Source organism: Danio rerio, chromosome 2 (genome assembly GCF_052040795.2).
Source record: "Danio rerio strain M-AB ecotype USA chromosome 2, GRCz13ab, whole genome shotgun sequence".
Classification (NCBI taxonomy): Eukaryota; Metazoa; Chordata; class Actinopteri; order Cypriniformes; family Danionidae; genus Danio; species Danio rerio.
In genome coordinates, this window is record NC_141022.1 from 33,737,744 (window position 1) to 33,751,657 (window position 13,914).

Consider the following 13,914-nt stretch of genomic DNA (forward strand, 5'->3'; position numbering starts at 1 on the left):
AGTCTGTTAAGTGCATAGTTACCAGGATACAGTGGAAGCATTGCAGATCTGTATGATGGTCTCTAGAGAAAAGAGGCATGCATCAGAGCTCTGTCAAAATTCACAGGCCAGTGTGGCAGAAGCTGGAGCTGGATCAGGAAAAGGACATGTTTGTACTCAGGGCACAACTATAAGAGAAATGATTCTACGAATACAAATACAAAACACAATGGTGTTGTGCGTGTGTTCATTTATTTCAACATTTGTTTACATACTGACAGCCCAAGTCACTCATATGTCAGCATAAATAAATACAAGCCTTTATCTTCAACCTATGCTGTGTAACTTTGAACCGAATGTGAAGCTACACTGGTTTCGCATGCTCATGTGTTCTTGGTTTAGATCCAAGGTTTGAAAACAGTGACACTTTATATTTTATATTTGCACCCAACAGACTTCTGGCTGGATGCTTATATAATATAATGAAAAATGATTGTGGTTCAGATCTCGGTCAAAATGAATTATGATCAATGTATGTGACCCAGGACCACAAAACCCGTTTTAAGTTACAAGGGTTTGTTATCTTATGGGTCAAAATGATCGATTTTACTTTTTCCTCAAAAATCATTAGAATAACAAGTAAAGATCATGTCCCATGAAGAGATTTTACAAATTTCCTAATGTAAATATATCAAAACTCAATTTTATATTAGTAATGTACTTCACTAAGCACTTTATTTAGACATCTTTAAAGGCAATTTTTTTCTGTATTTAGATTTTTTAACCCTCAGATAAGTTGTATCTCAGCCAAATATTGTCTGATATTGTCCAAGTTAACAATACATAAATGGAAAGAATAATTATTGATTGGGTTATGTATAAATATGAATAAACAAAATTGCTTAGATAATTTTGTGATGCAGGTTTCTATAACTTTATTCAAGTTTCCCTATTGTGGTGCATTGACATACAGTGTAGAAATATGATTTTACAGAGGATTGACAGATTCTTTACTAATATTACTTAAGTATGAACGTAATTATGGTAATTATCAGCAGTTATCAAAGTGCAGGTTTATAATATAGTTTCATTGTGATAGACATTTATAAGGAACGAAAGTTTTTTTTTCAACACACTTCTAATCATATAGTTTTAATAACTAATTTCTAATAATTAATTTATTTTACCTTTGCCATGATGACAGTAAATATTATTTGACTAGATATTTTTCAAGAAACTTCTATACAGCTTAAAGTGGCATTTAAAGGCTTAACTAGGTTAATTACTGTAGGTTAACTAGGCAGGTTAGGGTAATTAGGCAAGTTATTGTACAATGATGGTTTGTTCTGTAGACTGTCGCTTAAAGGAGCTAAAAAGTTTGACCCTAAAATGGCTTTAAAAAAAATTTAAACTGCCTTTATTTTAGCCAAAATGAAAAGACTTTCTCCAGAAGACAAAAATATTATCAGAAACACTGTGAAAATGTTCTTGCTCTGTTAAACATCATTTGGGAAAGATTTAAAAAAAGAAAGAAAATTCAAAGGGGGCTAATAACTCTGACTTCAACCATGACAAAAAGTAAAGACAAAAAAGTCTAATTAATATTAAAAAAAGATTAATTTAATATATTTAGTCAGTTTGATTGATGTTAAGTTGAGATGACCATGGTTAATTTGATTTAACAAAAAAAGCAGCAAGATTTTTTTTTTACAGTGATGTCATAATAGCCTAATTATGTAATTATTAACATATTTGTAACATATTTACCACATTCCTATCATGCTTAAGCATGTTTTAACACATTGCGTATTTTGCTAACACATTTCTACTATGTATTATCATGTTGCTACATTTTTCACCCTGCTATTTAGCACAACGCAAGCACGTTTTAGTAAATTGCTAACATTCTTAGCACTTGACAAAGGCTGATTCTCAATATGCTTTCTTCAGCAATCTTGTGTCCTTGTGTTTTCATGTAACATCATCATCTACTGCCAAAGTTCAGTTCCAAAACTCAAGACAGCAAGAACGGAGGACATGTGAAAGTTCCCGGATGTGTTTTTGTTATTGAGGACACAAAAGATGCAGACTTTTTTTTTTTTTTTTGCAAAAAAATGAGAATATACAATCACAGTGCATTATAAAGAAAATGAAAAGACAAAATGAAAATATTTTGGAAAAAGAAACACAACAACAACAACCACAAAAAAAAAAAAAAAAACTAAAGAAAAACAAACAGAAGGGGTATACATTATACAAGAAAAAGATGATATTATTTACGAGTTTCAGTTGTTTTTAAAGTCTTTTTGTAAAAGAGTTAGACACAGTTTCAAGGTAATGCTGCATTTCCGTAAGCAAAATATAAAAAAAGGTTTTTGGATTGAAAATTTACATTTATGTATATAAAATTTTGTGAATAAGATAAGAAGATTAAAAAATATATTTTCTTTTTATGTATATCTTCTGTTTTGTAATTAACAAAACCAAACAAAACATTTTCCCATAGTAAGGAAAAATCTTAATCAACATTCTCAATTGAAAAAAGAGAAAAATCTTTCCAAGCAAATTAGAGTAACTGCATTGCCTAAATAAGTGAACTAGGGTGTTGCTTACAAAATGAACAATTAGTATCAATATCTTTTTTATACCTTACTAAGAGAGTATTGACTGTATGAACAATGAATAATTCTAAATGAAACTGCTTATTTCCCATTTGTAATAGCTCTGGGATGAGCCATATTTTTCTCCAATCAATCAACAATGCAGACTTGAGCACCGATGTTGAGCGCCAAATTCGCTCAAGAAGTCCCAGAAGTCATTGCGACTAGAAGTGGGAAGCGCAGCATTTTATATAGATTTATTAAAAAAGTTCAGAGATAAAACTTAATTACCTCAGGAGTTTCCCTAAATAAAAATGGTGAAAGTAAACATTACCATGAAAATCTTAATAAAGGCATAAATACATTAAGGGTGTTTATTTGATGAAATGCGTATTAAAATCTGTTTTATTTGTATTGTACAACATTTGTAAAGTCTTTATGAATAGTATATGTTGTGAAAGGGAGAAAAACAATCATGGAGGTCATGTGACCATCAGGAAGAATGCAGCATTTCATTTCTCACAAGGACGCGTTCTCTGTTCTTGTGGTCTCCCGGGTTTATTCTTCTGAGGTAACCTGAAATGAATGGTCTCCACAAGAATGCAAGTCTCTTTCTGCGTCCCTGAAATTGAGAAACAGCCAAAGTTTGTACTCAATACACTGTAGCACAGCTTTTAGTGTTTGGCTAACATGAATTTACATGTTGCTTTAACTGTGTCATTTGATATATAATATAATGTGTTAATAATAAAATATTAAACTAAATTGTCACCTGGTAATTATAGGGTTCTATCTGCATCCTGAATGGTTTTGAGATAGTGAGCTTCAAAGTTTTTGCATTCCATATAGCAAACAGTATGTGTGTTACATTTGTTTTTTTGTTTTTTTTAAAAGTCTTAAAATGTAAAACAAACAAATAAATAAATAAATATAAAAAACATCCCTTAATTTACATGAGTTATCATTTAATAAACATATGTCAATAACTCAAATTTGACAAAAATGTCAGATTGAATCTTATTCTAAGGTGACGAAATGTTAAAATTACACATATAAATCACATAGGATTATTACCAATAGTGAGTAAAAACAATATTCTTACTTTAATAAATTTTTCTGTGGTCACAAAAGGAAGCAAAAATTACCTTTGTAATATCAATATGTCCTTGGTTGAAAAAGCCAAGCACTGCAGCACGCAGGCGCACAATGATGAAAAATATATTGATTGCATCAAAAAGTCATTCAAATTACGCAATAACAAGAAAAAATAGAGATCGCGCCACCAAACACATGAAAATGAAAGTAACGACCGTGGTTTAAAAATGTAAGTAGAAAGTACAGATATTTGTGTATAAATGTAAGGAGTAAAAGTAAAAAGTTATCAAAAAATAAATAGTGGAGTAAAAGTACTGACAGAAAAACCTGCTTTGTACTTTGTTACTTTCCATTTCTGTTGTCTTCATGTATACAGAGGGTAATTGTATATTTTAAGAAAGTGGGCATAACAACCTGATATGGTGCTAAAATTGTTAACTGCACCAAATGCACACTGGTGTTTTGCTCTTTCAAATAAATCACAGCGGAAAGCACCTTGTGGTTTGCGCAAATCACATACATTCGAAGCCTGGCTCAAATTTACCTTGCATAGTTTTGTTCATGGTTTTGAAGAAAAAGGACGTCTCACGCAAATATTTGCATATTTATAGCTTCTTTCATTTCATTCCTTTAAATATAATGCCAAAGTTTCATCTCACATTGAAAGTTGCATTATAGTGTTTATATTGTACACGGGATTCTCCCAACAGCCCACAGAACAGACTTGTGGGTCACTAAGAACCACTGAATAGTGAACATGTCTATTTGTGACCAGTCCATTTTTGATATCCACAGCCTGGACATTGTAAAACAGTTTCTAGAAATGACTTGCACATTCATATGAATTCCTCAGAAGCCACTCGCTTGAGTAGACGTATATGATGAGTATGCGGTCAACAATAAGTACCTTCGCATAAGGGTTTGCAGAGCTCACCGCCACAGCAGATTTTAATGAGTATTATTCTAACATACTTACAGCAGGAACCTGGTGATGAGGGTGCTTTTCTTTGCATTGCTGGTTTGTATAATGATAATGGAATATTTTTAACTGTGCTTATATACATAAATATCCAGCTCATGGCCCACAGAAGCTGTCATATCTGCTTCCAGATGTTTTCATTCTATACATGTAAGTGTGCTTCTGAAAATAAGACATTGTGCATGGGGACAGAAATACAGGCAGATGTTTATGTTAATTCTGATGAGTGGTGAGCGTGGGCCAGTATGAGTTTGTCATACATAAATCTCTCAAACAGTTGGCCACACCATTTGCTGATATGCTGAGATTTGCAATGACCAAACTGTTCCTGTTGTTTGATTTTGATGCTGCTCTTTGTTGTGAGGATGACAGAACATTTAAGAAAGTTAGATTTCTAATAGGGATGTCGCAATCAGATTTTTTGCCCTTGAGTTCGAATAATTTGATTATGAGTATCTACCAATACCGAAACCCGATCCGATACTTCTATAATACATAAAAAAATTAAGAGCAGATAAGTGATCCTTATTTTTATTTAATTCACCTTATTTTAACATTCAACAACTCTGTTAACAAACAGAGCACTTCTGTGAAGTAGCTTGAACAATCAAGAAATAAATAACATCAATTCTACACTTTTGATTAACAAACAGCACCTCAACTTAAAATAACCAGCAGCAATCCCAAGTTTACATATCTCACAGTTTGCTATGGCACTGTTGTCATCCTAAACTTTATAATAGCTCCAGCACGCAGGCATATTCGCGCTTTTCACTTCAAGCTGCTTCTGTGATCTACTTTGCCAGCATTTAACCAATAGTGTCCCTGCAACAAAGTGATGTCATGCCGCACACGTTGCTGTGTAAAATCAAGAAAGAGGTCTAACTCTGTGCCACTGCATAACTATGTGTTCAAAAATGTGTTCAAAAATAATGAGAATATATATATATATATATATATATATATATATATATATATATATATATATATATATATATATATATATATATATATATATATATATATATATATTCAGAGCTAACGTCTGATTCCGATTGAGTCTGAAACTACGTGATCAGGCCCAATTTCCAGTCATGTGATCGGATCTGGACATCTCTAAAAAAAAATGAATGAAATGGCTAATCATTTAAAAAAAGGTAGAGATTTGCTGTTCACAGATACCAAATGTCTTAGCTTTTTTTTCTTTTTAGTTTTCAATAAAATAAAACAATAAGTCAAGGCAGACTTTGATGTTGGCTTGATAAAGCCTGATAATAATGTAGTTTTAGAAATTTTAAGTCAGACATTGCTGCAGTTTATCAGGCAGACAGACAGATCTGTTAATTTTGCTAGCACAAACATGTTTCTAGCATGTTTTAACACATTGTTGTCTAGCATTAAAACATTGCTAACATGGTTTAGCATATTGCTTGCATTTTAGTACATTATTCATATTTTAGCACATTATTTCAAGTGTTGTGCAAGTTCCTTTCTATTTGTAATGCATTATAGATTACTTTTACCTGTCATTTAAAAATAATTAATTACTTTACAATATTACTGTTTCAGAATTGTAATGCATTACATTACTCCTGTATTACTTTTGAGTTGCTTTTACTAAAATAACACAGAAGTAGACATTAAAAGTAAAACATTTCACAATGTATTAATAAAAAAGATCAGAAAACAAACAAACACTAATATTTTGCTGTCTTTTGTACAATTTTGCAAATTATTATTTAGTCATTAAATAGTCATTAGCAGGAATCCTACATGGAACATGTCAAAAAATTGGAAAACCATTCAAATCATTAAACCTTTCACATTTAGATCTGTCAAACACACCTAAAGTATTAATATTAGGCTAATATTAGTTTTACTTGATGGATTCAGATTGTTGTCTTTTAATCAATCTCAACAATCGAAGTTTATCCTTTTCTCATTTTCCTTTTTCTCATTGCTTTATTAATATAATTATTTAAATCAAAATCTAATCTTGAGATAATTCTGACTAATAAATAAAGTTAATACATTTTTTAATATCAGAATGTTCAGTACATTTGCCTGTCTCTTTGTAACTATTTTCAGGAGCCAGCAAACCAGGTCAGAGGTCATGACCTCGAGTGGAACTGAAGGGCTTGGTGATTGAAAACAACTGTACAACTGTTTTCCTGTTTGTATTGCTATTTGTTAATATTGTCTAAAGATATGTTGATATTATTATTATGTGTTAATTCTGTTTAAATTGATTTAAAGATAGACTTTTTGTAGTGAGAATTTGATAAAGACGGCTGAGAGTTCACTAAACTTTGGGTAAGAAACAGATTGTACTTTGTGCGTGTGTGTGCGTTCTGTTCGATTGTGGATCCTTTCACAGGTCTGGGGTCAGCTCTAAACAGCCTAGTGGCTGTCTGACGTTTGTATGCTTGAGATCTTGAGATATCCTTCAGAGTAGTACGCACACACCCATGTGGAAATTTTCTAAGTCTATCTGTGCTTTAAAACACATGTAAGTATAACACAGTTAATGATTTTATGTAAGAATGTAAGTGTTGGTAATTTGTGATTGTAGGAAGAGCGTCCTAGGAAATCATTGCAGGTGTTGAAGCTGGCTTCTGCTGATGAAACTGCAAACTGTCTTCAGCAAACTTTATTTATTTAAATCTCTCACTTCAGCTCTTCTTCGTCTGACAGACTAGTCATTCTTTGGTTCAAACTGTAAATTATCCCTACATACTTCATGCCAAGATTTTCTTTAAGCAGGTAGAAAGAAAAAAAAATCAGTTTCTACAGACTACTTACTCACTATCCTAAGATGTATTCCCTGCTTTATCAGGGGGTCACCACTTTTTACAGAAACTTTACAGTAAAATAAATAAAACAAGTACATTTTTTTTTTGTACATCAAGTTAAATTTACCATTATCATTCATTACAAATGTTTTACAGATCTTAATTTTTACTTCTTAAATGCTGAACTAATTTAAATTATTACACCCCCTCATCCCCAAATTAAAATATAAATCAACAATTTAAAAAAATTATAATAATTGGCTTCTTGTGCTTAAACATTATTCACCTTTTTTCTGTTCACCCACACACATCCTTTGCCAGACGTCCTGCTTCTCAGGACCCTAAATCTTGTGTGTTTCCCCCTGCCAGTTGCGATGTTGGCCGTGTTCAGAGATGTATTTGTCAAGATCCCACACACACACTGAGGTTGTGCCAGTGTGGTGGTTGTGCAAGTTTTCCCTATGTTCACACAGCAGTCATAAAGCAAAGAGTTTTCTGCCCACTGCCCTGTACCCCCGCTGTATGTCCTCGTAGAACCTGAGGAAAATTTTCCGCCATGGCTAAAATAGGCATGCCAACATTTGGCTCAAGCCTATGGTGCCCTCCTGTCGCTGACCTGAGTGAAGTGCACACAACCAACCCGACTATTTTCATCTTAATATTTATGAATTTCATTAGATTGTATATTTTGCCTCATTAGGAGTACACACCATGTCTTGAAATCAGGACAGAGGGTTAGTTTTTGTCAGCATGTGTGAAACAAACAGAAAGAGTGGTATATTTAAGTTGGAACCTGGAAGCCTCAGGGGGTCATTTTGATCAGAATATTCATGATTTATATGAGTTTTGATTTGATACTGCTTTTCAGCATTTTTCATAATTCGTGCATTAATAACATCTTGCATGTAATTTTCAGCAACATTTCTATGCCCTGCAGCTTTGAATATAACAATTCTTTCTTTCTTTCTTTTTTACTTTGACCTGAATTGCCACAACTTTGAGCGTATATCTCACAACAAATGTAACTAGTTAACAAACTCAGGACTACAAATTCATATTTTCCAAATGTCACTTTATATCTCATTTATGAAATTATGATTTTATGTGTTATGATTGTAAATCACAGGATGTGACATGATACATTACAATTCAGAATTTATCTCACCAGCTTATAATTAAGAATTTCAGTCATGACTATATCTCATAATCTTATCTCACACTTTGTGTGCGCATGTTTGTGTGTGTGTTGATATTCTTAAGTTCAAGTTTTTCTTAGTGTGAAGAACAATGAAGGCTGATCTTCAAAATAACAAAAAATAATCATAAATATTCCACTAAAGTATCTTTGGTGAAGTGTAGAAATGTTCTATAGATGTTAAATATTCTTAAGAAACCATCGATGACAATAAAAGGCCTTTTTAATTAAAGCTCAAACTATATAAAAAAGAACAAAAACATGCAATTAGACTAATTGTTGTTCATGCTTTTATCTAATCTAGGCTTGATTACTGTAATACACGGTACACTAGCATCAGTCAGTCATCACTCTTATGCTTTCAGATAATCCAAAATGCAGCAGCCTGTTTTTTGATTGGGACAATAAAAGAGACAACATATTTCTTCCGCCAAAGCCTCTCTTTTATGGCTCCATGTAAAGCAGAATTAATTTTAAAGTTTTAATGTATGTATTTAAAGCTGTGTGTGTGTGTGTGTGTGTGTACAGCAAACAGCATTTTTGTGTGACTTGTCATTTCATAAAGGCTTGAATAAACTCCACCATAATTACATTAAACAAACTTACTCAGTTGATTTTGACTAATGAGCTGTTTTTCAGCTTCATATGTGTCTGTCTCTATCACTGATTGTGTTTATCTGACGTAACACAAAAGAAGCAGACACGCACCTCAGAGCTGTGGGCAAGGAGAAGCAGCTCACTTGGATTTCAAGCCACAGACTACAAAAACAGCAAGATAGCCCTCAGAGACCAAAATGGACAGATTTGGAACCGCCAACCCATCTCAGGGAAATATCCATACACACTCATTCACACTCATACACTACGGACAATTAAGCCTACTCATTTCACCTGTACAGCATGTCTTTGGACTGTAGGGGAAACCGGAGCACCAGGAGGAAACCCACGCAAACGCAGGGAGAACATACAAACTCCACACAGAAACATCAACTGACCTAGCCGAGGCTCAAACCAGTGACTTGGATAGATTCTACATTATACAATAAACAATCTGATGGGAATTTTGAGTTGAAACTTTACAGACACATCCTGGAGACACTAAAGTCTTACCTTACATCCTGTAAAATAGGTAAAATAGGTGCCCTTTTAAGTGATTAAAGGCAAAAATCATTGGTCAAATAGATGAATGTAGTAAAAACGAAAACACAAGCATTACACTGTAATTTATCCTACACTTTTAGAAGACCAGTTCAGAACAAAATAATAATAAAGCATTGAAACCTTTTTTCTTGTTGACTGCGTGCCATTCTTTAATGCCTTGCCAGCTTTTCACCAGAGCCTCACCTCCATCATATCAAAACAAAGCTACTATTTTACACTCACCTACTATCCACAATGGTTTATGTGTGAACTTGAGAAAAAAAAAAGGTGTAATCAAATACCTCCTCCAAACAGAAAAAAGGTCAGAGATGACGTGGACCGTGAGGACTAGCCCCTCTCCTGACTGTATCATTAAGGAGCCCAGTTCTATAAGCAGCACCTCTCGCTGTTTACCCTTGGCAAAAGAAACCCCAGCACCCACATAAACACCACAACCTGGATGAAATCATGTCATCGCAATGGACACACGGCACAGTGCACTTATGTGTGTCCTGCGCAGTCAGCATTCAGAGTCACAGAGCACAAGACAGAGCAACACATCCACAGCAATTTACACTTTCTGAAATGGTTAGGAAAACTCTTCATGCTAAATAATTTACAGTGTGGTTTGAATGCTTCCTTGCTTTGCATACAAAATCTATAATAATTTCCCAGTGGTTTGAGTTGAGACCTCACTAATTCAAAACCTGAATGTGACAAAACAATGTATTTTATAACAGTTTGACTTTGTTCTACATTGTACAAAAAAGGTTATTATGGTGGCATTGAGCCACATTCAATATATCTATTTATACATCAGTTCAGTCTGGTTCTTGAATCTGATTGGCTGATAGTCGTGAGATATTTTGCAAATAATAGCACAGCCACTTCTTCTTTCACCCCTGTGTATTACTCCACCCACGTACAGCAACAAGCAGAGGACACTCTACAGTTTGACAAATATTGCTGCTGTTGGACAACATAGTGTACTTTTGAGGCTTTTTTTGTAGTTGTTTAGATTGCAACTATGTAGTTTATTTATAAGGATAGTGCCTATTTTTAAATATTTATAATTTTGGAGCATCAAATTCAGTGCATCGGCTGCCATCAGCCTGTCTGAGCAGACCAAAGAAAGTGACGGTTAACGTTCCACTACAAGATGGCGACAGAGACAATATAATATGTACTTAGAGGGATAAAAATACATTTTCTCAGTGTAAATTTTAAACTACAGCTAAACAAATCATTATAAATCAGGTAAGTGACACTCTAAGTGGATCACTCTCTTTGGTATTTTGAAGTGTAGTATTTATACCACAGAACCACTGGTAGTGTTTGATTTGCTCTGGATTAATTATTGTGAAATCCCAATTGCAACACAGGAATCTATGTAGACTGATGGTATTTCATGCCGTTCAGCCTTATAATCTTAAAATTTGAGCAAATTTTAGACATTACTCTAGAGAATCATTCAAATACTAGCTCTAAAGTGACATTGGTGAATTAACAAAGGTTTCTGCTGTTCTGACATCAGCTGCAGATGAGAATGTGTTGTGGAAGTAAGTAGTTCCTCATATAAATAGGGTTTTTGAGAATGTCTTGTTTATACACATGATTATTCCGTCAAATTGTTGTATAAACGCAATATTACGCTCATAGCAGTGCGATATGGCTGTATATTGGCAGTAGTGGAAAGCACTCAGCCTGTGGCCTTGAGCCAACGCACGCTTCCCACCAGTGCTGATATACAGCCATATCGCACTGCTAAGAGTGTGAAATTGCTCATTTATAGCTCTGATGAAGTTACATAATGATAAATAAATGCATAATTGTATAAAAAGTAATATTTGTAAGATATACTTTTTGAATCATGCAATAAATAAAACAAATAAAGAACAGTCGTTGAAGAAAATTTAACATCCATTGAAATTTTACATTACAGAAAATGTCCTTTACAGTGGAAAAATGTCAAATTAGAATATTAAAATGTTTTTCCTGGCACCTTTATATTTAAGAGTGTTCTGAGGTGTCACAAATCAAAATTTGGTTTGAGCAATATTTATTTAAAACTTTATTAAGTATTAAGTTTCAATATATTGTCATGAAGTTGTTCACTATTTAAGTGCAAACAAATGACAAGTAAAGGGAAAGATATTTGTCAAATATAATATAATATAATATCATATAATATAATATAATATAATATAATATAATATAATATAATATAATATAATATAATATAATATAATATAAATATTGTTCAAATGCTATGTGACATACATATAACCCCCACCCTCCCCCAAATAAAAGACAAACAAACGTGCTAATGGTCTTGATCTTGCATTACAGTTCAGCTCACCAGTGGGTTAAAAGCAACATTGCCCTCTACTGGAAACTTTCGTCCTTTTCCCCTCTGTTGTCTGCAAATTTCATTTTAATTTGCCTTAAGCACTAAACACCTCCTGTTGTTCTTCTTCAATCAAATGTGACCATTTGTAAGTGGGTGATTTGGAAATTTTCCAACTGAATAGCAATATCTTGACTTTGCTAAAAAAAAAAAAAAAATGATAAAACGACACAATAGGAATTTTGTGAATGTGTATTTGTTCCAATTATAATGCCAAAGAAGTACGATCATAATCTTCGCTCAAGCCTGTTCAACAAAGGAAGGTAATGTAAATGCTCAATTTCTCAGTTCTGTACGTACACTTGATGAAACATCATGTTCCCTTTTGCCCCTGTTTTCAACCTTTAAAATTTAGTCTCATCAAGTCTTGGATAACAAGGGAGTCCTTTATAAGGGGACACTAGGGGCATAGTCAAAGCAGGTCTGTGTGAAAGAAGCCAAATTTTGCCTCGCTTCAGGGAAGTTTGGCACAATATATACAGCTTTCTTCCTGATAATCAAAGAAAGAGCAAATGCAGCAGAACTGTGTGTGTAGACCACAGGGAACCAGTGGGGTTAAGCTAAGCAGAAAGAAAATAAACCCCATTTCGACAGACTGGACGCCTATGGCCTCATAGACCCACCGTGGCACCTCAGATGTGCAGCTGAGGTACTTGTTTGGCTCCAAAATATATTCATTGTGGGTGCTGAGGATATTTTTTGTGTACCTTCTGATGCATTTGCATCCACAAGTGCATTTCCAAAATTTTCCAACAGGAAGGCATATTAAAGTCTCATTTTCTTCTTCGTCACTCAAGCATAGAGATCCATGTGTCTTCGTTTTTATTTATGCAAGTTCTCTTAGTTCACTATATAACATTAGGTAACCCAATTCTAGGCCAGCCACTGAAGATATTAAAAATCTCGAGGTTTGCATACACAAATAGTCTGTTAAATACAGCCAAAATAATCATATATGACTACATTATTTTTCTCTCAACTGATTTTTGCATTTGTGGATGGCAGTGCATCAGTGTGCCTATTAAACCCCAGGGATAAATGTGTCTGGCAATAGGCCCTCAGTGCTGATTGACATGTTTACCTGACTGTAACTACCTGAACTAATGCCAGTTTTAGGAGTTGTGACCTAAGCACAGTTCCTGTGCACATTTTATTAAACGCAGCATAACCTGTAAAAGGTCTGAAATATTATTACTTACTGTCACTCATTTTTGATGGAATATTACATAAATGTATGTGCCATAAATGTTTTAATCTGCTTCCAAGGTCATGCGTAGTATTGTTATTTATCATTTCAGTTCACTTAATTGTATACTTAATTAAATTGAAAAAAAAAACGACTATTAAGACTAATAATGTCTTGGTTCCTGTTTCTAGACTGATTGGTTGGCTCACTTACTATGCTCACCAGTGTCTGGTTATTTACTCTTCATCTTGCATTGATATGCCCTAAGTTCCCTCAGAATATATTAGCTGCCTTTATATCATATCTTGGCGACATGGTGGCTGGTTAGCACTGTCACAACAAGAATGTCACTGGTTCGAGTCCTGATGTCCTGACAATGTACCCATAAGATAATGCTACCACTGTATTTGATTGGTTCTGAGGTTGGGGTTAGGGATTAGGTAGGTTAGGGCGATATTACAGCTTCATATCACACCCCAGCAGGCACACAGCATCATAGGATGTTTAATCTTAGGTTAGATTTAAGTTATGATGTCAGGTG